The following is a 23303-nucleotide window of genomic DNA, read 5'->3' as shown; positions in this document are numbered from 1 at the left end:
ACAGTGAAGCACAAACACAGAACATCATGTAAAACAGCACACAGTTAACCCTTTGATTACCCCTTATGTTAACCCCTTCATGCCCAGTGCCATTAGTACAGTGTCAGTGCTTTTTATTAGCACTGATTACTGTATTGGTGTCTCTGGGGATGTCAGAGACACCAAGTCAGTTCCCCCCAGTGTCAGAATGCCCACTGCAGTCCCGCAATAAGTCGCTGATCTCCGCCATTACTATTTAAAATGAGAAAAAAAAAAAAAAAGCCCAGTATATATGCCGCCATTTGTAAACGCTATAACTTTCACGTAAACCAATTAATTTACACGTATTGGGCTTTTTTTTTTTATTAGCAAAAGACATATAGCAGAATACATTTTGGCCTAAATTTATGATGACATTTGATTTTTTTACATTTTTTTTTACTGGACATAATTAACAGCAAAAAGTAAAAAATTTTTTTTTTCCTCAAAACTGTCAGTCTTTCTTTTTTAGAGCACAAAAAATAAAAACCGCACAGGCAAATACCACCAAAAGAAAGATCCATTCATTGGGGAAAAAAAGGATGTAAATTTAATTTGGGTGCAGCTTTGCATGACAGCGCAATTGTCAGTTAAAGTAACGCAGCACCGTAATGCAAAAAATGGCCTGGTCAGGAAGGGGGGTAAATCCTCTGGAGGGCAAGTGGTTAATTCAACTTTAAAGTGAATCTGTGGACAAGCTATGGAAACGCAAACCCTTCCTGAGCTCTCTGTAGATGCACGCACTGTGGACCAGTTCCTCCTCAAATTTTACAGCGGACACACTGACATCATCCAAGTCTTTCACAAAGTCAGCTTAGCCTCCCAGCAATGATTCCACTGCTCAGCTCCCCCTCTCAACAGCAAATGAGCAGCTCAAGATTCCATTTCCCTTCCCAGCAGTAACTCAGCAGCCTTCTAAGCCAGGGGCGGACTGACAACTCATGGGGCCCCCCGGGCATTATGGGGTCATGGAGCCCCTGTGTCCTTGCCCACACTCAAAGCACACCCAAAAAAGCCTATTAAAAAATGGTACCAGGGGCATTTCATGGGGCCCCCTACTGACCCCGGGCCCTCTGGCAGTGAAAATGGTCAGTCCGCCCCTGTTCTAAGCTTGAATGCAAACACAGAACTAGGAAGAGTGAGCTGGGCCGCTAAGGTTAAACCTGGATGACTTCAGAGTTTTTGCTGTAAACTTTAATGATGGGTTGCTTCACAGTGCCTGCAACTACAGTGGTCAGTGGACTTGTTATAAAGCCTTGAATTGGTGTCAAGATAAAAGCTATCAATGAAGTCACAGAAGAAATGATATACCTGACAAAAGTTTTCATTCTATTCCATTTCTCTATCTAAATCTGAAGAAACAAACTGTGTCTGAAGTAAGGATTTACTTGAAAGGAAGGACTAGGATATATTAACTTTCCCATAATATAATTTTATGAGAATAGTCAGCCAGATCACATCTCTCTGCACACAGAAACTGTTGAAATTCTGAGCCCCCAAGACATACCTCCAAATCTGGAGAAAACCCCAAAAAGCTGGATAGCCTGGAATCGGAGGCAGGCTCCACACTGCACAGTTGGCTAAATTGCTGAACTTGAGGTTGTGGATTAACTTTAAGAGATTATGTCATCAGAGGCCACGTGAAACACTACAGAGAAGCAGAATGAGTTTGTAAGTGGGGTGAGGAATGAAGTCATACGTCAATTTTAGACATTGTGCAAAAGCAGGAAGAGGAGAATTGTTTGTGCATGGAGCCTGAGAGAACTGTACACAATGACTAACAGCACAAAGGTGACAATCTAAGGCAACTATATTAAAATGTTGATCACGCAGAGCTAACAGTGCTGCTTTATAATAATAAAAAAATCAAGTTAACACGGTTGACCTCATTTTAAGAATGCTAGTTACCTGGCTGATCCCTTTTGGCTTCAGTCATTTCTGATTCTCTGAACTAGAATAGTATGCAGATACAGATAGTCAGAATTTTATCTGTGGCAGGTCAATGGACTAGTATTGGGGTCAGTATGGCCACCATGCAATACAACATGCAGAATGGAAGTTATGATTTTTCAGTGACTCAGGATGACAGCCCTGGAGATTGCACCTAAAAATAAGTAACCAACTGCTCCCATAGTTATACTTGATCTATCCACAGTGGTCATATTCCTAAGAGCTCTGCACATGTGCACTGGATGGAACAGCTTCCTGAGGTCTGCACTGAACAACTTTGTATATTCAATTTTCAAGGCAAGTTTGAATCTGACAGCAAAAAAGAAAAAAAAATGAGTACTTACTTTTTTTTGTATGTTAATCAGACAGCAGTAAGAGGCCTGTATGGGTGTGTTTGGGAACAGCTCTCCTTTCTCAGCAGCAGGTGTTCCCAGACCAGGCTGGTGACAAAGTGGCGTAGGCTAGTGCACTACAGCAATGTCTGGATGGAAAACTGGAACACTGCTTCCTGTATGCATCTCAAGGCTGCAGTGTACCTTTAATAAGGGGTTCCCCATTTGTCACAACCTGCAATTCCTCCCCAGGCCATGCAGCACTGTATAAAATCTCTTTATAGGATGACAAGACTGTATTATTGTTATTATTTCCTGCCCATAAAATGTCAGCAAATTCCAAAAGCACAGGGGAGGAAAACTAAATAAAACTGCAATTAAGAACTTCAGGCAAACCTTTAAACAAAATAAGTTTCATATATGCAGTCACTGCATTGTCATTTGTATGCCAGTTGTATTGATGGACACAATTAAAAATCATATATTTATTTCTGTGTTGTAGTTCAATTATTTCTAACCTACGTCTATTAATTTGAATGATCTTGAAGTTACTTGAAGTTTCTGGTTCCCCATACATTTATTACCTAGAATTCTGTGACACGTATTCACTACACCCTGTGAGTAGGTACAGCTGTGTCACACATTTCACAGAGCCTGCCTTCTGAACTACAGAGGTACTAAGAGGAGGAGTCTCAGGCAGCGGAGTCAGTACAGGTATCACCGTTTGCAGACAGCAAGGTACCATGGGAAATGTAGTCCTTAGCAATTGAAAGAAAACAGCAGAGAAGAAGCTGCAAAGCATGCATGGAATCCAGGAAGTTGTGGAAAGATGACCAGCAGACAGTTATGAAAGGGGATATTTCATGTAAACATATTGGATTGTCAAGAATAAATATTTTATGTATTGTTATTACAATGCTGGTGTTATAAAAATGAAAGTATATGCGATGACCATGGAACTTTAAAAAAGAAATAGAGCTAAAGCTTGTTTGGCTGTACTTCTCCTATGGATCACAGCAGTGCAGTTTGTTCTTCACTCCTGGGACCCGTTTTCAGTGAACAATGGGGTAAAACCAGCTGACATCAAGGAGACAGCCCAGGCTGGGAAAGGATCGCAACCATATGGTTGGGATCCACCCAGGAGCCTGGACCAGTACCTGGCTCAGCCTCTCAGAAAGCAGCTCTTCTGCTCAGAGCGGTGAGAACTGAGCGATCAGCGGTGTCTGATCGCTCAGTTCTCACCCTTAGAGCTGGCGGGGAACAGATGCAGCATCGGATCGATACTGCATCCACCTAGGTAACTATGATTAAAATAAAAATAAACAAACAAAAACACATTTTTCTTTTAATTTAATAATCATTTCTACATGAAATGTCAAAATGCATGGCATCTTAAAGGATAACCAACTACAGCCAAAACCGGTTTCAGTTCTGGTTTGGTATGGGGATAACAGAGTTTATTTGTTTTTTTTCTTGCTGTAGTGTCCTGTTGGAGAGACTTCCCCTCATTTCATATCCCGAAGACACAATGGAAGTAAACTCCCACTGGACACTTGTATAATAAAGCTTACCTGTTGGTACAAGGAACATCTAAACATGCACAGTTTAGGAGATATTCTGCAGCCAGTGACGTCATCGATGCATGTGCTCTGAAGGAACAGCATACCCATGCCATTCCTTCAGAGCTGTGACGTCATCGCGCCTCAGCCAATCAAGCAGCCAGAGCCCATAATACCGGAAGGAAGACCAGGTGAAGTTGGAAGCTCTGTCAGTGGTGACAATGCGCCGCTGGAGGGCTTCACTACTGATATAAGCTGGCTATAGATGGATTATTTTTTATCTATCAGGCCAATCAGCTACAAATTCAAGGTGAATGGGGGAATCCTCCCCACTGCGCTTTTGTTTTCTGAAAGCGTTTTCTGAAAGTGGGCTGATTGAACAAATATTTTCCAACATTCCCATTTTTGAGAAGTTGATAATTAGATTGACTTCTTAGGAATGGGAATGGCCATAGATGGATCAAGATTTGGCCAGTTCAGCAGGGACAGTCCCTGCTGACCAGCTAGATTTCAATACTCACTGGACAATTTTTCCTATTGTTCCTATTCTGGTGACAGTTGTATAATTTAGCATTTTCCATCACTGGTTATGGAAACTAGTCATATGTCCTGGTGACACCATCACTGGTGATGGGAACTGGTCATATGTCCAGGTGACACCATCACTGGTTATGGAAACTAGTCATATGTCCTGGTGACACCATCACTGGTGATGGGAACTGGTCATATGTCCAGGTGACACCATCACTGGTTATGGAAACTAGTCATATGTCCTGGTGACACCATCACTGGTGATGGGAACTGGTCATATGTCCAGGTGACACCATCACTGGTTATGGAAACTAGTCATAGGTCCTGGTGACACCATCACTGGTGATGGGAACTGGTCATATGTCCTGGTGACCACTGTGAACAGCAATGTCAACCTCTACACATCCTCAAGAAATTTTAAAATGTCAAACTATGTCTAACTTGTATGCAATTTAAAGGTACCAGTGGATTAAATGAGAAGATGGGGATAAGAGAGAATGATTACACCAATTCAATCAGCTATCTCTTTGGGTTCATCACACATAATAGTTGTGACTTTCTCATGTTTCACTCACTGGGGGAAGGATTTTAGAGATGCTTAGACATCACACAATATTCACATAGAAAACAGTTATTTTTTTAAATTGTGTAAGTTTTAAATACATAATTAAGGAAAAACGGATTTAGACAGATGAGGGTTGATTAGCTAAAACCCAGAGTGCAAAATCTGGTGCAGCTGTGCATGGTAGCCAATCAGCTTATAACTTCACCTTGTTCAGTTAGCCCTGGTTCACATGTATGCGGCCGCGCTTTCCACGGTCACAAGAGCCCATTCATTTGAATGGACTCCCGTGCCCCGTGACATGCAGGGAAGATGTCCCTGCACTTCTTCTGAAAACACAGCCTGCACAGGAACCTCAGTTCCCAGTACAGTTGCGTTTTTCACTGCGGGCAGCGTGCCATTAGAACTAATGGCGCCCGCCCACGGGTCTGCATTCCTCCGTGTGGGTGGTGCAGCTGCACGGATTTTTGTGCAGATCCGCAGCCGCACCACCCGCACATATGTGAACCTAGCCTTAGTCCTCCTGCACACTGGACGTTTTGATAACTCTGGTAATGTTAGCTGTCATGTTAAAAGACTTTCAGCTTTTTTTTTTCTTAGCGTTTTTGCATTAGTGTTTTATCACATTTAGCGGCATTGTCCCGCTTTTCTTCCACATTTGCATTTTTTTTTTTTTTTTTTTTTTTTTTTTTTTACACAAAAAAATTTTTTTTTACGGGGGTCAAAAAAGGTCCAAAAATGCCACCTTGCAGCGTTTTGACGCGTTTGAGCATTTTTACAGCTAAAAAACTCCTCTAGAAACCCACTAGTCCAGGGGTTTTTTTCCAGCCAAAAAACATTTATTACAGTCTATGTGTGCATGAACACACAGGATAACATGCTGGGGGGTTTACTAGCTGTAGAAAAAAAAAACGCCAAAAACAGCCGCTGTAAAAACGTCCAGTGCGCATGAGGACTTAAAGCGGAGCTCCACCCAAAAGGGGAAGTTCCGATTTAAGGACTGCTCCCCCACTCTCCATTAAGGATTGGCACCTTTGGGAGGCGGGTACCCAAATTTGACAGGTACCCGCTCCTATTTCCATTCCGATCACCTAGGCGATCGGAAGGTGTCCTCCCTCCCTGTAGTCTTCTTTTGGGACATGTGACAGGTCCCAAAAGACTACATGACCATACATGAAGTGCAGCGCTACTCACGCATGCACAGTGGGTATCCAGCTGTGAAGCCGCAAGCTGTCACAGCCGGGTGCCTACACTGAAGATGCTGACCTCCTGGAATACAGGACAGCCGGTGAAACAGACTATGGGGGACACACCGTGGGACCGAGAGACAGGTAAGTGGCTGGTTTTTTAAACGTCAGCAGCTACAGTTTTTGTAGTTGCTGACTTTTATTTTTTGACAGGGTGAGTGGAACTCCACTTTAAGCTTTCACAATAAAAACTGGAAGCTGACTGGTTTCTATGCAGAGCTGCACCAGATTCTGCACTTTCCAGGTTTAGTAAATCAACCCCCCAGGATCTTGTGATTGAGTCATTTCTGAAGTTTTATTTCAGGCATTTTTCTATTCTTTGGTACGTACAGCTGATCGGCCTTGTCCACAGCAAACTGTAAGATTTAGAAAGCTCAGCACCAATTGCCTTAATTTACTTAGCCCCATCTGACACCTCTGTATTCAGGAGGATCTATGACATATGATTCACCTAGAAAGACTGGATCAATCAGGTCAATTGCAGTGAAAGGCAAATTCATTCACTTTGATCTACCCATCAGTTTAAACAGCCATATCACTTGGGAGATGACAAAGAAAAATATATTTATAGGTAGAATGTAGCCATTAGAACAGCTAGGACAAGGTATTTGAGAGCTGCCCACATGGTCAGATTATCTGAAATGAGAAGGGATTAATACAAGGCATTATTAGTCATGTAGAGGATATAGCAAGTATGGGAAAATTCTAGGAAAGGCATGCTTACGGGACAAAAACACCTTACAGAAAAGACCGCTCAATCAAGCTTCCAAAACTCTGCGCTTAATTGTGAAGGGTAGCAAGCGTTCGCTATCTGATGAAATAAATGGTTCTCTATGGTGTAAACTACACAGGGGGCAGTAGATTTCCTCTCACTTTTTGTTGTGTCTCTAGGAGAGCACGGAAAAGGAAATCCCCACATAAGGATAAAGATTGCCTAAAACTTACAGGAGTACTAAATCTAAGTTTACATATGGGAGCCCTTAAGTCAAGGTAGTGAAATATCACCTCCTCAGTGCCCATTTTAACTTTGTGAATGGCATGGGCTCATTCACTCAAAAAAAAAAAAAAAAACACATATTGCAGCCTATTAGTGCTTGGATGTGGTGGCTGCATTAGTTTTCAATTTTCAGGCTAGCAGGTACAGAAACTACCTGTTGATCTTGCGAGCAATGCAGTGTGCTCATCAATTCTTGTGAGATAGAGTACAAAGAACCTTATGTTTCTTATGTAAACTATTACAGGTAGTCCCATCAATCCAGCAAGTAACAGACGAACAAAGGCAGGCTTGAAGTCCAGCTTGTTTGACAACCATGGGTCCCATGGATATGATGGAGAGAAAATGTAGACAAGGATGGTCACAAAGCGGGTTACTAGCAGAAAGGTGAAAATAAAGGGGAAAAAAGAGCCTAAAAATTAATACAGCCACCACATCTGGACTAAAAATGTGAAATATATGACATGATTGTGTGGGGTTTAAGGCAGAATTCCATGAAGAAGTCTATAGTGCCAACTACTTTAATTCAAACAAAGCAGAACTTTCAATCGGGAATGAAGTTCTTTAGGCCTTGCTTCAGCGGCTGCCCTGCCACAACAGGATGAGCAGTTGTGTCCATGCAGCCCCTGCGTCCTCATAGACTTGAGTGGGCTGCCCGCATGCAGCAGCTGCCGGCTAGGGACGCACGCACATACAAGGTGTACGGGATTCAGCGCTGCGTGAATGTGGACTTAAAGTGTTACTAAACCCACAACAGTACAATCAGTCTGTATATGCAGTAAAGCATGATTGTTATACTCACTGTGGAACCTAAGGGGTTACTCCTCTGCATGGTGTAAAAATGATGTTTTACCCTGACGTCTCTGATACTCCCCTTTGTCCAGTGTCCCCCTCTAATCTCCTGATAAGACATAAATTGTGGAGTCACTCTGCTCATGTTCAGTATTGTGTGTATTGCTAGAGAGGTATTTTTTTTCTTGGAAGAGTGCATATGGAACACCACAGGGCCAATCAGCACTTTCCAGACAGAGGTCAGGGCTTCTGAATCCTCCTAGAGCAGAATGAACACCTCCTACAAGCTATAACCAGTGCTCGGCTGGACACTGATAGAAGTCACTAGACTGCTGATGAGAAAAGGTATTTTTTCCTTTTCTTCGAAGAGTGCATTTGAACAGCACAGGGCCAATCAGCAATGTCCAGACAGAGATCAGGGGTCCTGCACCAGACAGAGGTCAGGGGTCCTGCAACCTCATAGGACAGTGAGAAGAGAGAGAAAACGCCTCCTACAAGCTTTAACCAGTGCTCGGCTGGACACTGATAGAAGTCACAAGACTGCTCTAACTGCTGATGAAAAAACATATTTAGCAGTTTATATTTACTAAAATAATTGCATTTCCATGTTCTGTGTATTGTAGGAGACCGGATATAGTGATTGCAGGGTCATGAGTTTAGTAACACTTTAAGAGAGAAAGGAAGAGCAAATTAAACAGGGAGGAGGGTATGCAGTTGGCAGAGAAAATTGTTACATAAGTCAACGCAGGATAGAATTTGGAATCTTAAAACTCCTCACAAGACCTCCTACTCTCTCGCTCCTTTATCTCCTCCTCCCATGCTCATCTCCAGGACTTCTACCGGGCATCCCCCATTCTCTGGAATTCCCTACCCCAATCTATCAGACTATCACCTATTCTACTTACTTTTGGGCTATCATTGAAAACCTATCTCTTCGGGGAAGCCTATCCCGCCCTCTGCTAATACTGGAATCCTCTACTCTTCCAACCACTCCATCCTCCACAGTTATTACCTATTGTACCATTAACTCCTCCCTCCTAGATTGTAAGCTCCAAGGAGCAGGGCCCTCAAATCCCTCTTGTATTGAACTGTATTGCTGCTGTATTGTCTCCCACTATAATGTAAAGCGCTGAGCAAACCGTTGGCGCTATATAAATCCTGTATAATAATAATACACCTTGGATCTTTTTGCTAAGGGATGGCAAAACGAAATCAAGTATATGAAATGCTTGTTTTGACACATAATTATGTGCGTTTACATACGTATGGTGCGAAGTGTAAACTCATTCTGCTGGCCAGAATAATAATTTATTCTGACTACTGGAATAAATGTATGCGCATATGCATACATTTACAGGCGTACATACATAAATTATAATCATAAGCTGCACTGCGAACGCCAGAGAATTTTCTTTTATCCCAACACAAATACTACAGGGAGTCTAATAAATATAGGCCAATTCACTGTGTGGCCTCAATGGTTCATAATTAACCAACTATAAACCAATAGTTATGACATAGCCATCACAACCCCAAAAGCTACCATACTGTATTAGAGACCAAATGGCATACAAGTAACATATTATGATAAATCTAAATATTCTTTATTAGTACATTAAAAAAAAAAAAAAATGCTCAAATGAGCCTAATTTATTAAACAATTGAAAGACGAGTAAATACACAGCTTGCAAGAATTCCCTATGCAGCTGGGACTGATAGAAGGCCTCATACATATGGCCTAAGATTTATATAGGAGGCATGTTACCATACATCAGCCATTATAATACTGTTTTTTGATTATTATTATTATATGAAGCATTGTCTGATAAGTTGACATGTAACATATATGCCCTTTTTTTGATGTCCGGACTCTTTTTTTTTTTTGTATGTTTCAGCTGGTATTGGTAAGGCTGAGTAAAGACACCAGTCCATCCAGTAAAACCAGAGTAAATGTGTGTCAATACCATTTCCCATAGCCCAGTATACTGCCTTTGCTAAGATGCCCATCTAAGAGATTTTTTTACATTTAAAACTATGATGAACAACGTTGTCTCACTTTTAATGGGGTAATGTGAAGGATCTGAGTTTTGGTTTAATTTTTGTTTATAGAATTTTATGCCTCTAAATACTGCTGTTAAAATACCGTTTATAAGAAAAGAAATAAAAAAGAAGTATGTGGCATTTTTTTATGCCTGTGTGCAGAAGGCCTTCGTGTACAGTATTTATATTGGTATCACATAAGGGACAGATACAGGAGATGTTGTTTTCATGGCACCAGGCACTATTTAATATGTGATTGAGCAGAGAAAAGGGTCAAGAATAACCCCCTGACATTCACACAGGCCCTGTACTGCGGTATTACCAGCTAGCGAGGCTAACATGCAATCTCCACAGGGACTAGAAAGAGCGTCAGACTTTGAACATATGGGAAAGCATTTGTGGCAGATCCCACAGTGAAATGCCTCATATGCTGCCTCATCCCACCTCTGCCAAACAAGCGTAAACATTGTGTGTGAAGTGAAGTAATTGACACGTTTCACACAGACAAGTGGGCGGCCGGGTCCTGAAAGGAGAATAGCAGTAGACAGTGTTACTCCTGAGTAGTGACAGTTTAGACACGGCTGCATAAACACATCACTTACGAGTAACATTCCAGGATAGTTACTCTGGCTCAGATCGGGGATGCAGAGTAACGGAAGGGGGGACACAATTAGAGAACTGGTAAAATGGGGTCCATTAATAACATTCATACAGTGCGTCCCCCATGTTTATTACCTTTTGTATTATTTGCCCCTCCCTTTTAGATTGTAAAGACTCAGACATTTTTTAAGGAATATTTGTGCAAAAATTCTCAGTACATTCGATGACTTGACAAATGTCAGTCCCAAGTTCTTCAAAATTTAGTTTGCTTTTAGCATTCAATTTTGGAGTGAGCTTTACTGAACAAAAACCACATGCACTGTTAGAAATTCATTCATTTGATCAAAATTTGCCACCCTGCTCCTCCTCGTCTCTGAGGTTGAAGACGGATGTCAGTCTGACCCCATTTGTGATTAGAAAAATCGAATGAACGTTCTTAAATTGTAAATTTTTTAATGAAATTCTAGTATGGTCAGCTTAAAGCGGTAGTAAACTCCTTTTCACAATTTGTACCAACAAGTAAGCCTAAAGTAAGTCGTAGGCCCCTTTCACATGGGGCGAACCCCGATTAGGTCAGCATGGGGTCTGTCTGTTGATCCCCTGCTGATACGAGCAGGGCCCTCTGTTTCCTCTTGTACCAAAAATACAATTGTATTTTGCACTGTAATGTCTACCTTCATTTTGTAAAGCGCTACGCAAGCTGTTGGCGCTACATTTTATTTATTTATTACAGGTACTTATATAGCGCCATCAATTTACGCAGTGCTTTACATATATATTGTACATTTACATCAGTCCCTAACCCTCAAGAGGCGTACAATCTAAAGTCCCTACCTTACATTCATACATACACATATTAGGGCCAATTTAGACATGATCCATTTAACCTACCACCATGTCTTTGTAGTGTGGGAGGAAACCAGGGTACCCGGAGGAAACCCACGCAGGCACAGGGAGAATATGCAAACTCCAGGCAAGTGGTGCCGTGGTTGGGATTCGAACCAATGACCCTAGTACTGCCAGGCGGAAGTGTTAATCATTTAGCCACTGTGCTGCCCACACTTTCCATTTAACTTTCAGTAAGTAAAATATAATGTAACGTGCAGGCAGAAGTGCTAACCATTTAGCCACTGTGCTGCCCGTCCTGTATAATAATAAGTTTTCTGAGCAGAGCGGGAAGATGACAGGTCGTTGTCCAGCTCTGCTCTATGGACCGGCGGGTGTAAGAGGACTGCCCTCCAATCAAATCTGCCTAGACCAGGGGTAGGCAAACCTTTTGACTTGAGGGCCGCAATGGGTTCATATATTGGACCCGGGGGCCAGACTAAGAGTAGATGAATGATGTGTATGTGTCATCCATAGTAAGTATAGTAATATTCCCCCATTGTAAGCATAGTAATTCATCCCCCATAGTAATTCATCCCCCATATAGTAATTCATCCCCCATATAGTAATTCATCCCCCACAGTACTATTCCCCCCCCCAAGTAGTAAGCCAAGTCTCCCCTGTGTCAATTCACTTACCTTTGCTCCGCGCGTTCCCCTCGCCGTGTTCCCGCGCCGTTCCGGTCTTCAGGGCGGAGTGTGAGGAGCCTAGCTCCCCTCACGTTCCTCACGCTGCCCCGCCTACACACATTCTAACAGCCGATGTTTGCCACGCTCCGCGGGCCGGATTAAAAGGTCCGCCGGGCCGTAGTTTGCCCATTGCTGGCCTAGACAAAGGGGGATGGACACCCCCCTTTTTGTTTTAGCAGATGGGAGGTAGGTGGGTGTAAACAGACTCAAATCCATTTATATCCGCCTATCAATAAGGCTGAATGGAGAGTCCAATCAGGTCCACCTGAATAACTGACAGGCGGAACTGATCAGACCCTTCATATGGATGACGTCACTGTATGCAGAGCACCATGCCACAATGATTACTCCCATGTGAGTGACATCATCGCAGCCCAGCCATTAAAATGGCCTGAGAGCACGAAACTGGAAAGAAGACTAGGTGACGATAGGCGATCCCGGCAGCAGTGACAATGCAATGCTGGAGAGCTCCATTTTGGCATAACACTGCAGAGGCCTATTGAAAGAAAAAAAAAAAAGTGAAATAGTTTACTATCGCTTTAAACTCTCATGAGCAGTGTCCGCCTAATCCTTTTGAATTGTATTGTAACAATAGTGTCTCCCTTCACTTTGTAAAGCACGGCACAAATAGTTGGTGCTATATAAATCAATAATATTAAAGTAGCAGTATGGCCTTACCACCGCCATACTGCTGCTTAAAAAAACAAAAACAAAAATGTAAATTGATAATGCACAGAGGTGAGCTTTAAAAAGCAAGCCAAATCCCTTAAACTAATAAATGGGGGAACAAAAGGCTGAAAGGAGAACCTGGTCACATGACCTGTCAGAAGTAGAACCTGGTCACATGACCTGTCAGAAGTAGAACCTGGTCACATGACCTGTCAGAAGTAGAACCTGGTCACATGACCTGTCAGAAGTAGAACCTGGTCACATGACCTGTCAGAAGTAGAACCTGGTCACATGACCTGTCAGAAGTAGAACCTGGTCACATGACCTGTCAGAAGTAGAACCTGGTCACATGACCTGTCAGAAGTAGAACCTGGTCACATGACCTGTCAGAAGTAGAACCTGGTCACATGACCTGTCAGAAGTAGAACCTGGTCACATGACCTGCCAGGTGGTCATGTGACCAGCCTTCCCTCCAATCACAGTTATGCAGACAGAACTCAGTAGGATACTGCAGGCTCCAAACCACAATTTGTATTTCAAGAATTAAATACATAAAATGCAGGTGCAATGAGAATCAAACTCTGCATTGTATCACCAGGCCCCATAAAGCAGAAGTTCACTTCCTCAAGCAACATTTACGATTTTTTATCTTTATGTTGCTGACATTAGTAAATAGATAGGAAAGTATGTCATATTTAAATCGGTTTAAACTTTTTTTTTATATATACACATTTCTTCAGTTATGTCCTGGCTTCCAGGCCTAGGCAAATTATGTCATACATCCCAGGAGTCTAAAGGAGGGGAGGAGGAATTTGCTCAGCTTAGCACACCCTACTGCCGGCATGGCTGAGCTAAGGACAGATGGATTCCAAGAAGTAAACACTACATGAATCATCTACCTTTACTCAAATGGCCATGGCCAGAAACCCTAGGGGGGCAGAGTGGATAAAAATCAATCATTTAGAAAAAAAATTGTGATTTGATTTTATTTAAATTGGATTTTTTTTATATTTTTATCAACTTTATTTTAATAAAATGCTTTTGGAGTAAAAATCTATCTAAAGATAGTTTTCTATTTAAAATAGATTAATAATTTAGTTTATTCAGCATGAAATGGAGCTTAGTTATGTAGCATGAGGCTGTACATTCTGCAATATTTACATTTTTGGTAAACTCATTCAATGAATCCAAGCTCTGCAAGCTGAGATCACATGCACTGCATTGATGCATTCACACAATATCACAGTAACCATGGGAAAAAACATGAAATAAAAGAATTTGAGTCGTTCTCCAGCCATGTGTGATTAACTTATTAACCTAAAATTGGTTCTGATATCGCTGTTTTACTAACCTGACAGCTTATTATTCTAAAAAGGAAACCTTCATTTGGTTTACAAATATTAAAGATTCTAACTACCAGCAAGAATGAGTCGGATTCCTTACATTTAAAGAGCACCTGTCATTTTAGATCCATCATGGCAGCACCTGTTAGCAGCCATCAACTCACCTGCTGCTGCTATGTCCTTCACCTTGTTGTGTCACTGCCGCATCACCAGCCGTCCCATTAAAATGAATGAAACTGTCGGTGAGTCAACAGCGGGTCAGAGGAGGAGCTGCTGCAGGACAGAAATGACAGCTGCTCTTTAAAATTATATGATTTAAATCGAGCCTTTTCACTACGGAATTAAATGAGGATTTAAATTGACTTGATTTAAATCAAATCCACCCTGTAGGGGGGTGTTTTTCAAACAGTCAATTCCAGTGAGGCCGTATTCACTCTTCTATGCGATACATTAGCACATGCGTTAGGCTGTGCGTTAACATACAATATGTTGCAGCCTTTTTAAGTGCACAGTTATGCACAATAAGTGCACTTTTTTTTTGCAGTGCACCACCATTAAAAGAGGTATAGAGTCCAGAGAGATATCATATTACCCGATACAAATCATTAGTAACACCTCATCTGGAATATGCAGTTCAGTTTTGGGCACCAATACAGAAAAAGAACATTGGGGAACTGGAGAAAGTACAGAGAAGGGCAACCAAACTGATAAGAGGCATGGAGGAGCTCAGCTATGAGGAAAGATTAGAGGAACCAAATTTATTCTCTCTTGAGAAGAGGAGGTTAAGGGGGGATATGATCAACATGTTTAAATACATCAGTGATTCACATAGTGAACTCGGTGTAGAGCTATTCACTCTGAGGTCATCACAGAGGACAAGGGTGCACTCTTTACACCTGGAGGAAAAGAAATGTAATCTCCAAACACGGAAAGGTTTCTTCGCAGTAAGAGCTGTGAAAATGTGGAATAGACTCCCTCAAGAGTTGGTTCTGGCAAGCTCAGTGGATGGCTTCAAAAAAAGGCCTGGATTCTTTCTTAGATACACAGAATATAACCGGATACTAACATTTATAGGTAAACTTGATCCAGGGAATATCTGATTGCCTCTCGGGGTTCAGGAAGGAATTTTTTTCTCAGCAGGAGCAAATTGGATCCTGCTTTGCTTTCTTGCCTTCCTCTAGAATCTAGATCAACTGTGGGTATAGGATTATTTATATATATATATATATATATATATATATATATATATATATATATATATAATTTTTTTTTATTTTTTTTTTAATGGTTGAACTGGATAGACTTTTGTCTTTTTTCAGCCAGACTATGTAACCACAAATTACGGTGCATATCTAGGTGTTGTAATGTGCTAAAATTCATGTTTGCATGTGGAGTGTGGAATGTGCCTTGGGTACCATTCAAAACGAATGGTAAAGCAAACCCCCCGTATTAACAAACTGTAAAGCGCACATTTTCGCAATGCAAAGATATTGTCTAGATCTACAGTTCCTTGCCAAAATGTGTGAATTATTTTACAAACAGCATACTATTTATACCATGAAGGCCTCATGCATGCTGAACGTTTTCACAGCTGCTTCTAGGGACGTCTGGTGGGTTTTTTTCTCCTGCCTCGAATCTCCCCTGCATGTTAGCCCATGTGTCCATGCACACAAACTTTTAGAGGAGTTTCCTACATAGGCGTTTAGAGACCGGAAAAAACCCAGTGTCAGTAAATCCAGGAGCAGCAGAATTTTGGCAGAAAAATAAAGCTTGGCACGTCTAAAGGCGCGTTTAGTGCTTGAACGTTAATTCATGTCAGTGGCCAGAACAAATTATTTATTTTGGCCAATGAAATTAACACCCAAACGCTTGACGCGCCTAAACACATTACACATTTTTACACGTGTCAGGCATTTTTTCTGCCAAAACGCTGCTGGAGGAAAGGCTTCTAGGAAAGTTAGGCTCCATGTACATGGGACGTTTGGAAAACACTTCTGAACGATGGAAAATGTAAGTTAAAAAAACATCTGTTTAGCCGCGTTTGCATACCGCGTTTATACGCATTTATGAGCGTTTGCATTTAGAAGCTTTTTTTAAAGATAACCTCAGGAGACCTTCCAAAATGCCCACAATGCACTGAAAAACAGTAACAAAGTAACTATTTCAGACATTTTAAGAGAAATAAAGAGCAGAAACAGAGAGCAGTATTTGTTGAGATGACCTGTCTTTTCTGGTTGTATTCACTATGGATCCCATCATGAGCATAATGCGGCACATTCTACCATTTTTTCCTTCACGCAAAACCTGCAACTGACTGTGCTGGTGTACCGGGTCCATTTGAATACATGGAAAACACTTTGCATGCATTTCTGATAATGAAAAAAGGCTCTGGACAGCATCTGGACATGGAACAGTAAAACGCTTCTAAACGCAAACACTTATAAACGCTGTTAGCTGCATTTACAAGCGCTGATAAAATCTACTCCTGAACGCAAGTTTGGTGAGTTAAAAAAAAAAAAAAAAAAAACAACTGTAAACTCAATTGCCTGTAAACGACATAGTGTACATGGAAATCATTAGGGAGAATTCAGGGGCTGCTTAAAAAAAAAAAAAAAAAAATTGCAGAAAAGCTCCTGATTGTCAGTTTATCAGCTGCAGTGCACATGAACCCTTAGAAAAACATCCAGTGTGCATGAGGCTGTAATGAAGTACTTTTCACTACTTTGTTAGTAAATAACACAGCATACTATCATGGAGGGGCTTCAGGGAAAAAGGAGGTGCTAAATAAGATGTAACAAGTTCCAAAAGGTGAACTTGGCCTTTAATATATAACTAAACACAATGATTTTGGATTGTCAGCAGAACGGGAAGACAGGGGAATTCTTCCAATGGGAACACTAGTTCTAGTGACAACCAGGGATTCCCTCACTTTAAAGGGATTTCCTCTCACTTCCTGTTTTTGCTATGGGACAGGAAGTGGGAAAATAAAATTTCACAATGGGACAAAGATGGCAAAAAAGAGAGAGGCTCTATACGCCCCCCCCTTACTATATCCATAATAAAAAGTTTTGCCTTCAGTTCTCCTTTAATTGCTTACATGTATAGCCAGTGTGGCCATGCTGAATAATTCTCTGCAATTTCAAGGTAAAAGTAGATGGCTGGCCTGCCCCCTCTTCCCTCCCATATGCTGAGACATGGTGCAGTAACCAACAGTGGAAGAGTTGTTTTCCAGCTCCAAGCTGGACAATTGGGGCCCTCAACTTGAAGCTGGTGGAGTATTAAAAATGAGCTGTTGAGCCACGTTTTTAGTTGCCCCCCCCCCTTAAGCCACAAGGGTAGCAGATGGGGTATTTACATGCCATTGTTGCAATGCTTTGCTTCACATCCGGGACATTACCTATCACTTTACATGACTCATTCAATCGAATATGGAAGTGGACACCCTGCAACCCCATGCAATGTAAACAGTTGCATAACATTGGTTCAGCAGTTAATGGGTTAAAACGTGGTGGGGAGGCATCATACCACCTCCTCACTGCTTGTCAAACACCTCTGAAAAGCAATCTGAATGTGGATCGCTTTACAGAGATGCCACAGTTTTGGCGCAAGTCTTCAAGTGGTTGCAAGGTACGAACATAGTTTTTATTCCTGTTGCAAATGTATACTCTCTCAGTGGAAGCGTTTCCGGCTTGTACCTAAAAGAAGACATCAGACTGGGGTGAATGATGCCATAGTGAACGCAGCAAACCACCAACCTTGCATCAGCTTTGAAGATATGTGCTTCCACCCAATACCATCAGAGTTCAGGTCATACAGGTAGTGACAACACTGGGAGTCATGGGGAATTTCAACATGGTGTCGATGAAACATTATTATAGAAGGTGAGTGTGCCTCCCTAGGTGTTGTAATCGGCTGACAAGAAAATCCACTATCCTAGAACTGAAGGGAAATGTACACCTGCTGACTGTGTCCATAACCTGGTCTGAGCACCAGCTAGGTGTCTGTGTACACACTGGATAATATTGAAACAATGATCAATATTACCAGAGATATTTATAATCCAATCTATTTATCACACATATAACACGGTACATACTGGACTCTGTCCAATAATCCCCCAGGATCAACACTGAAGGTGTGTATACCCGCCAGCCCACATAGTTCACATCCACAAATATATATATATGTATTAAAAAAATGTATACAAGCCAGTATATACACCCAGCACAGGAATGCTGTACAATGTATCAAAGTTATGTAAATAGAATATAAAAAAATGTACAGACATTGTGTACTAAAAACTACTTCTATTTATCACATTTTCTATATGTAATGGATGTCACAATGTACTTCTAGTTGTATATATCCTCAGGACATACATTATATAGACTCACATGTATGTAAACACAAGGTACAGGCTATACAAACCATAGACAGTGCTTATATACAGTGAATACAATACAGGTACAGGCCAGATATTTATACAGCATTTGATTTTAACAGGCAGCACAGGCTATATACACCATATACAGTGCTTATATACACCATATACAGTGCATATACACAAGTGCAGCCCAGATATTTATAGTGTTTGATATTATTAGAAAGCACAGGCTATATACACCATATACAGTGCTTATATACACCATATACAGTGCTTATATACAAGTGCAGCCCAGATATTTATACAGTGTATCACATTCATATTACCAGATAGCAGAGGCTATACACACACCATATACAGACCTTATGCACCCCTGTTGTACTGTATATGATGTGAATCTGATATGCTGTATATAATACAGTCCTGCCACACCTGTGTGCACAACGTATTACATCCACATTGCCAGTAATACAATCTCTATGTACCGTACACTGTGCTTATATCAATCTGATACAAACTGGCTCAGATATTTATACAGTGTACCATATCCATAGTAACAGGCAACATATACAGTGTGCTGGAAGCAGAAGAAATGATAAACAGCATCACACAATATAGAGGGAGAAGGTATATAGTCAGGACACACACTGACCAGCCAGATCCCTGTAAACACAGTATATACGGTGTGTGTGTATACTCATCATTCACACTGTATAGTCAATGCATGAGATCCATACAAACACAGTATATGTTGAGTGCGTGTACTCAGCATCCACACTGTATAGGATGCAGTATATGTGTGGTGTGTGTACTCAGCATCCACACTGTATAGGATGCAGTATATGTGTGGTGTGTGTACTCAGCATGCACCCTGTATAGGGTGCAGGAGATCCATGGTATGAAATATTGTGGACACAGTATACATTCAGTATAGGATGGATGAGATCAATGTAAACACAACCTGAATGGAGTATACAGTATATATCTGGCACACACACTGTGTATGAGATCCATGTAAGCACTGCCTATATGGAGCATTGATATTCTACACACATCACATAGGACCCATGTACACACCGTGTATACGATGTATGGGATCCAGGTAGTCACTGTCTATAGGGAAGCTATACATTCAGCACACACATCGTACAGGATGTCAGAGATCCATGTAGACACAGCAATGTATATGGAGTACATACATAGATGGTCAGCACACACTATGGGATCCATGTAGACACAGCAGTGTGTGTGATATATCCGTGTACACAGTGAGGGATGTACGGGATCCAGGTAAGCAGAGTGGACGTGTAGTACGGGCTGTATGGGATCGGTGTAGTCCGGGCTGTATGGGATCGGTGTAGTCCGGGCTGTATGGGATCGGTGTAGTCTGGGCTGTATGGGATCGGTGTAGTCCGGGCTGTATGGGATCGGTGTAGTCCGGGCTGTATGGGATCGGTGTAGTCCGGGCTGTATGGGATCGGTGTAGTACGGGCTGTATGGGATCGGTGTAGTACGGGCTGTATGGGATCGGTGTAGTACGGGCTGTATGGGATCGGTGTGGTCCGTACGTATACATTCAGCACACACAGTGTAGGATGTATGAGATGGGTGTGATGGTGGTGTCCCTAGGTACACACAGACGCGCGCACACACACAGCCCCGGCCAGACTCCCCCTCGCTCTCCCCGGGATCGCTCTCACCTCTCCGGCCGCAGATCGTAGCCCGCACTCAGCTCACTCACACTGGAGCTTCCAGCGGAGCCTACCAACCACCCCTCCAAACAGGGGGGAGCCCCGGGCGGGAGATCAAACCATTGACGGAGAGGTTGCTCTCGATCCTCCCTCCCCCCGGCGGACCTGTCTGTCACTTGGTACGGTCCGACCTGCAGGTTCTGGATTCCAAAAATTCCAGGAATGAGCAGTTAACCCCTCCGCTCCCGCAGAGCGCCCGATCACTGGCAGTGGGCAGAGCCAACCTGTGCAAGAGAGGGGAGGGGACAACACAAGGCATCGGTGGAGCCTATTAACCCCTACACAACCACAGCCAGTGGATTCACCCCTTCACCGCCGGACCCAGAGTATTGCCACCTACACTGACAATAACCCCTGCACTGCCAGAGCCAGTGTACCAATCCCCCCCCCCCCCGCACTGCCAGGGCCAGTGTACCAACCCCCTGCACTGCCAGAGCCTAGTGTACCAACCCCCTGCACTGCCAGAGCCTAGTGTACCAACCCCCTGCACTGCCAGAGCCAGTGTACCAATCCCCTGCATTGCCAGAGCCAGTGTACCAACCCCATGCACTGCCAGAGCTAGTGTACCAACCCCATGCACTGCCAGAGTCAGTGTACCAACCCCCTGCACTGCCAAAGCCTAGTGTACCAATCCCCTGCACTGCCAGGGCCAGTGTGTTAACCCCCTGCACTGCCAGAGTCAGTGTACCAGCCCCCTGCACTGCCAGAGCTAGTGTACCAATCCCCTGCACTGCCAGGGCCACTGGGTTAACTCTTGCAACATCAGAGCCAAAGTATTAAAACTTGCCCTGCCAGCACAAATGTATTAACCCCTTCACTGCCAGGGCCAATGTGGTAACCCCTGCATTGCCATTGTTTCTGTAATAACCCTTGTGGTTCCAAATCATCTACAGACATGAACCATGACACTGCCAGTGCCACTCTATTGAGGGCCTGCACTGACTGTAGAGACATTAAAGTGTTACTAATCCCACAACAGTAAAATCAGTCTGTATATGCAGTAAAGCATGCTTGTTATACTCAATGTGGAACCTAAGGGGCTAATCCTCCACATTGTGTAAAAAGGCTGTTTGATCCCATCCTCCCTGATCCTCCCCTTCTTCTACTGCCCCCATTTCATCTCCTGATAGAACAGAGCCTTGGAGGCGAGCTGCACATGCTCAGTTTGGTGTGTATTGCTTGAAAGTTTTTTCCTTTTCTTGGAAGAGTACATGTGAACAGCACAGGGACAATCAGCAATGTCCAGACAGAGGTCAGGGGTCCTGCAGCCTCATAGGACAGTGAGAAGAGAGTGAAAACTCCTCCTACAAGCTTTAACCAGTACTCTGCAGGACACTGATAGAAGTCACAAGACTGCTATGTACTGCTGGTATTTAGCAGTTTATATTTACTAAAATAATTGCATTTGCATGTTGTGTGTACTGTGGGAGACCAGATATAGTGAATGCAGGGTCCGTGGTGTATTAACACTTTAACCATTGCACTGCCACATCATATGCCCTGTATTGCACAGACCTCTGTATGAACATGTGTATTCATTTGAGGCCCCATTCACACCTGAGCACTTTGCGAACGAGTACAAAATCGTGTGTTTTCCTGCGCATTTACAAATTGTGCAAAATCCGCATGTCTCGCTTGCAGTGCCATTTTGGCCTCATGCACACTGTGAAGCTCAAAAAGGTCTTTTGAGCTAGGGGAGTTTCAGAATCAAAAACAGGGACAAAAGTGGAGTTTTTACATGCACTTTCATACTTGTTCTGGCATTAATGCATTCTATTGACCAGAATTCTGACTATTAGAATGCATTAACGTATGCTAATGTGTGTTAATGTGCGCTAATGCCTGTAGACTCCTCTGCCACTAGACTCCTGAAAACGTTCATACTGTGTACTGACACATAGGCTAACATGGAGGGGAGTAAACAGGCAGGGAAAAATAAAAGCTCCAAACACAACACAACAGACACGTCAAAATTAGAAAAAAAAAAATAAAGCAAAGTTCAATGTTCAGAAAGCTACATGAGCTACTTAGCTGTGTTTGTCACACATAGGACAGTCTATTAAATTTCATGGGCTGTCCTATGCATGTATCGCAAAAATACGCACTAAACACACACGTGACATGGCCCTACCCAAGTTCAAGACAGGTTTATGTAAAAGTTGACCACAAAGAACAGGGTGTCACTGAGAGCCACGAGTCCCGTTCTGATGATCAGGACCCAGAACTCCCGATTCCGGGACCCAGAAAAGCTAAAATCTGGACAATTGTGCAGGGACCTACTGCCCTCTACTGTTTGAGTTGGTAATTGCCTGTAACTATATTTTGCATGCACTTCCTGCCCCTGAGTCATTGGCTTTGAAACCCTGGAAGGAGGAAATGGGAGAAAGAGAAAGACTCAGCCACATGTGCTGTTCATGCAACTAAATCCTGGCCCAGAAGAGGCTATTATCACTACTATGGAGGGACTAAAGCACAGAATAGATAGGCTGACCCTACATTCCAAGGCCACAGCACAGTTCCTGTGGGTGAGAAGTTCTGTTCCAGGCTGGTAGGACAACAGTTGGAGGATCCCACTGAACTTATCTTCAGGCCTCCTACACAAAGACAGATGCCACATCATCCTCAAGTGCCTCTGCAACTGGACTTTGGTGCAACATTCATCTGGAGGTATCTCTATTAAAACCTATACCATACATTCCAGGATATACAGTATGTGCAGTTTCACCAGGACTCCAATCGGGCCCTTTGCAGATAATATCTGTTTGTACATTGAATGTATGTACTGCTATTAATCTTTTCTTATATAAAACTTGTATTATTTCCATACTCGTACACATCTGTATATGTATGGTTAGTGTTGTATGCTGGTTGTAGCAGTTCCTCTGCTTTCAATTACTTTGATTAAATTATTGGTTGAAGTATAACTAAAGGCAAAGCTTTTTTTTTGTTTGTTTGTT

General features: G+C 42.5%; 1 protein-coding gene across 2 annotated transcripts in view; it reads right to left on the bottom strand.

Moving 5' to 3' along the window:
* Positions 1-20447, bottom strand: part of CCDC120 (coiled-coil domain containing 120) — a 67001-nt gene extending 46554 nt beyond the window's left edge. The window contains exons 1-2 of one of the 2 annotated variants that reach the window (XM_089675249.1): positions 20296-20442; positions 1526-1666 (exon numbers count right to left, since the gene is read on the bottom strand). The gene's annotated coding sequence lies outside the window, so the exon portion shown is untranslated. Of the gene's footprint in view, positions 1-1525; positions 1667-20295 lie in introns of both variants that reach the window. The other variant, XM_089675246.1, reaches the window with a different exon arrangement.
* Between the last annotated feature and the right edge of the window lie 2856 nt (positions 20448-23303).

Source organism: Staurois parvus, unplaced genomic scaffold, assembly GCF_062004578.1.
Source record: "Staurois parvus isolate SC_StPar_1 unplaced genomic scaffold, SC_StPar_1.0 ptg000154l, whole genome shotgun sequence".
Taxonomy (NCBI): domain Eukaryota; kingdom Metazoa; phylum Chordata; class Amphibia; order Anura; family Ranidae; genus Staurois; species Staurois parvus.
Note: the sequence above shows the minus strand (reverse complement) of the source record. Positions and strands in the feature narration are given on the sequence as shown.